Source organism: Dioscorea cayenensis, unplaced genomic scaffold (assembly GCF_009730915.1).
Source record: "Dioscorea cayenensis subsp. rotundata cultivar TDr96_F1 unplaced genomic scaffold, TDr96_F1_v2_PseudoChromosome.rev07_lg8_w22 25.fasta BLBR01001421.1, whole genome shotgun sequence".
In the NCBI taxonomy this organism is placed as follows: domain Eukaryota; kingdom Viridiplantae; phylum Streptophyta; class Magnoliopsida; order Dioscoreales; family Dioscoreaceae; genus Dioscorea; species Dioscorea cayenensis.
Window position 1 is genome coordinate 9,897 of NW_024087812.1, and position 5,078 is coordinate 14,974.

The 5,078-nt window shown below is 29.6% G+C and overlaps 1 pseudogene; it reads left to right on the top strand.

The window, feature by feature from the left end:
* Positions 1–1,225: 1,225 nt before the first annotated feature.
* LOC120256398 lies at positions 1,226–2,387 on the top strand (annotated as a pseudogene).
* The last annotated feature ends 2,691 nt before the right edge of the window (positions 2,388–5,078 follow it).

Genomic DNA, 5,078 nt, shown 5'->3' on the forward strand with positions numbered 1-5,078 from the left:
CATGCTTGGATCTTCAAATCTCTAATCATATCTTATGCAATCTTCAATCAATCTCCTCATATGACTAGTCTCCATGAATAGTTCCGCCCATAGATAGCTCTTGGATCTTCCTTCAATATGGTAATGCTAAATATGGTCTTGATGATCTCCTTGGTATGTCTTTACCTTATTTAGTTTGTGTCTTCAAATAGCTTCACACCAAACTAAATCTTTGTGTCTTCAAATAGCTTCATACCAAGTTTAACTTGTGTCTTCTAATAGCTTCACATAATCTTTATGATCTTGAACTATTGCCAATAATAGAATATTCCTCTCTCTTCAAATAGATTTTTCTAAAAAAGAGCTCTATCAAAGATATGAATAATCATCCCGGATCTTACCAAGGATAGATAATCACATCAAAAATAAAACTTGCCTTTCTAGAAAAGACCCTATAGTCTTGATGCACTTTCCAAAAATAGTTTATCATCACATGATTGTATTGAGAGAAATATCTTCAATATAGATCTTAATCAAATCTTCACCTTGATCTTCATTAAATGTCATGATAACATCTTTTGCCACATCATCATCCTAGTCATCTTTTCCTTTGATGAGTCACCACATGTCACGTCATCATCCTCTTGCCATGTCACCACTTGGCTTGTCATATAATGCCAATCCTACATCATCAGACTTAACAATATATATATACACATATGATATCTAACCATATAGCTAAAACAATACATAAGAATTGGAGTCAAAAGAAAAAGTCATTTTAACACTAGGTAAACCATCAAAAATTGTTGGGAGGAGTGGCAAGTATAAACCTCTCCCAAAAGAGTATTTATGTGAATGTTTGCTATATTGATTTGTATCTACTTGCATAGTATATTAGTGGGTTAATACTAACAATTCTTTGTCGCAGGGAAAATCATCTGTATATCACTGATGATAACACTGTAATTATACACAAGATTCACGCAATTGTATTTGGAATAGAGTCACGTTTTCTCGATTGCATAGAAGTCTACGACCATAATTGAAAGCATTACTATTTTGTGATGTCAATTATATATGTCATTGTCATGATATTGTTGCAAATTGCTAAAGCACTGCTAGGTATAAATCAAACTTCTCTAATATCATTTCAAAAGTTTATAACAGTTTCTTAAGATTAATTTCTCTTTATAAAATTTCTTTCTTGGCGAAGAGATATAAAAATATCAGTTTATAACTTATTTTTAGTTTTGCTTATTTGACAGTATTTGCAGTGTTGGGAAGATGTGTATTTGCTCCACTAACTGTATATGCTTTCCTTTCTTACCAATTGTACCAAATAATGTCATCTGTTGATAATGTGGAAAAATTCTTGAGGAACCAACAAACTCTTGTACCAACTTGATATTCATACAAAGACATCATTACCATGACCAACTTCAAGGAGAAGCTAGGCCAAGGTGGATTTGGTTCTGTCTTTAAAGGCCGGCTTCCTTGGGACCGGCTTGTTGCTATCAAGATGTTGACAAATTCTAAGTACAATACTGGTGAAGATTTCATAAATGAAGTTTCTACCATTGGTAGGATTCACCATATAAACGTGGTGAAACTAATTGGCTTTTGTTCAGATCGTCTGCAAAGAGCTCTAGTGTATGAGTACATGCCTAATGGCTCCCTTGATAAATTTATCTTCTCATCCAAGAATGGCCCAAATCACAAATTCTCTCTAGACAAACTAATTGACATCGCATTGGAAGTTGCTCGAGGACTTGATTATCTCCACAAAGGATGCGATATGCAAATTCTTCATTTTGACATCAAACTGCATAACATTCTCTTAGATCACAACTTCAATCTAAAGCTTTCTGATTTCGGCCTTGCAAAACTATATCCAAAGAACAATAGCTTGGTATCACACAGTGTTGCAAGAGGAACTATAGGATATATTTCTCCAGAGCTCATATCGAGAAGTTTTGGTGTTGTCTCTCACAAGTGTGATGTTTATAGGTTTGGTATGCTACTCTTAGAAATGGCTGGTGGGAGAAGGAATTCAGATCTAAAGAGCAAAAAATACAAGCCAAGTTTATTATCTTTCATGGATTTATGATAAACTTATTGAAGATACAATTGAGAATAATGCGGTAGAAATGGATACAAGCATTGCGATTCATGAAAGAGAGAAGAAATTATGCATAATAGGCTTGTGGTGCATACAGATAAAGCCATCAGATTGGCCTTCCAAGTGCAAAGTGATAGAGATGTTAGAAGGTGATGTTAGTAGCTTGCAGATGCCACCCAAGCCATTCTTTTCAGAACCGACTCAAATACCCTCAAAGATATCATACTTAAACACTGATGATGGCGAACTGGCTACTATTTCTGAATATATTGATAACTTAAATTAACGAGATTTTTTTTACTATTGTATGGTTATTTGTACTTTGTGATCATGTTTTTAACATGTAATTAGAAACAATAACATATGTATTGACTAGTTTATAAACTAATATTATATAAGTATTAATTTAATTATGCATGCTTGATTTTTTTTTTAATTAATCAAACTAATATTACAGGATTGCCTGCTGTAATGTAAGCATTGTATTTTTCAAGAGAAGGATTTCAATAAGGAACTCTGACTGTGAGAATCAATTAGAAAGATAATTGAAATCAATAGTGACCGATGTTCTTTCATTAATGAAATGAAGACCTATACTAAACACGTATGCACTTGGAAGGTCAATTTCGAGAAGCTTATTTCCAAGCTCAAATGTGAAGATTTTTTATATATATAAAAATTTTAGGGCCTCTTTCGTTCAAGAACACTTTTTATATTTTCATTTTCTAAAATATAATTTTTTATTTTAAAAATCTTATTTATTTTGTATATTTCAAAAACAAGTTTTTTAAGAAATGAAAGCAAAAACTTACTTTATTATAAAGTAACATAAAATATAGCTAAAATAAATATTGTTTTGATTTTAAAATTTGTTACAATATGCAACTTAATTTAGTTTTTCTTTTCAAACTATATTTATTGAATTAGTAATATAGCTAGAAATAAATTTTATGTATGTATAAAATTATAAGATCCAAATTTTATGAATTTATTGTAACATCTTCATTTAATATAAGAAATTACACAATAAACACATCAATGGGGAATGGGAGACTTGGCAACTTCCTTAGAAGTCTTCAGAGACTTAATGCAGAAGTAATGGTGACAGACAGAGATGGGCTTGCATTAATTGTTGAGATGAAGATTAATAAATAATAATAGCACAAGGACTTGAAAACCAAACTTCGTAGTCCTACCGAAATGAAGACTAGTAGTAAATACTTGGAAGTCCAATTTGGAGGCGTTTGAATTCCAACATTTTGTGCTTAATCGTAATAACTTCTTCAAGTTATGGATACTTTTTTTTCCATAAAACGTTTACGGCCTCTTGATTCGTAAATCTTTTTTTTTATATTTTTTAAAAGATATTATTTTTGTTTTCTTGTATTTTACTGAAAAGAAAAGAAGCTTTTTTAATACTCCATATTTAAGAACAAGATTTTAGAAATAAAAACAAAATTATCATCCTATAATAAGTGCTAGCCGTCTAACGGTATTGACCCCATTATAAAAAAAAAATGCTAGATATTTAAGAAGTCTCGAGTTTAAATTTTACTTGATGTAGTGATGATAACAGGTCCCCGGTTGTGTCTGTGTGCGCTTGTTATCCAAACCTTGTGTGGTTGGGTGAAGATGCTCAAACAGAGTGGTTAATTCCCCATTTGTGCACATGATCTTGATATATATAGCATTTATCGTTTGGTCAAACAAAAAAAAACTTACTATAAACTCGTAAAAAATATAGTTAGACAAACATTGTTTCACACTTATAGTTTATTCATGTATAATACATGAATTATATCTATACATGATTATAAAAACAACATGAATTTTATATATTGTTTTTTTTTTTTTACACTTTGCCTTTAGACTTCAACCCCATATTATCGAGTCCTACTGGTTCCATCATTATTTGATATATATAATGTTTATTGCCTTTTTGGTTTTTTTATGAAAAATCTTATCCTTAGACTATATAAATACACGTTTTCTAAAAAAAAATTGAATATAATAATTATTTTTTTTAATTAGTGGATTTTTTTACTTAATTAGTTCAATATATATTTTTTTTAAATTATCATATGATCTCTAGCTAGTTTTTTTTTTTTAAATCGAATTTTTATTTTTATACACTAACAACATAAGAAAGAAACGGAATTTCTATCAAAAGGAAACACATATCATGCATACGGAATGATGTATGACATGTGGAAAACTTAGTTTATTGACTTTAATTAAATTTGAAATGTAGTGAGAAAAATTGTATTAATTAATAACTTAGGGACTAAGAAGTCACCCGAGATTTAATTAATTTGAAATATCAATGAGATGGTGTTGCATTATTCAATACCGTTGAAGTCCAATTTAGAGAAGCTTAATTTCCAAGTCAAATATTGAAATGAAACTATGATAATAATATCATACGTATAGATTTATATATATATAAAATGTACGCCTCTTTGGTATAAAAAGTCTTTTTTCTTAGACTATATAAATACAAGTTTTATAAGAAAAATTGAAATGTAATAATTATTTTTTTTAATTTGTAGATATTTTATTCACTTTTATTAATATATAATTGGAATATAAAAAAATACGGTTTATTCACTTGTATTTAATTAAAAATTTCTGTAGTATTTTATTAATTTAAGCTTTAGTGAAAAGGGTGACAAGTGCCTTTTCAGGGATGTGTACATGTATGAAGCGTAACCGTGAGCACAACCGCAAGCTCAACACCACCCGTGCCTTCACCTTACGTGGACATGGAATTCGATCTCGGGTCCTCGATCCCCAAAATAAAAATTCTACATAAGAGATCCGGTACCAATTTAGGGTTTAGTTTCTCATGTTTCCTTTATATATATATATATATATATATATATATATATATATATATATATATATTCTGTTTTGTTATAATAAACTGTAATTTATTTATTTTTATTAAATAAAAAAACTTATATATATAGTTGACTTG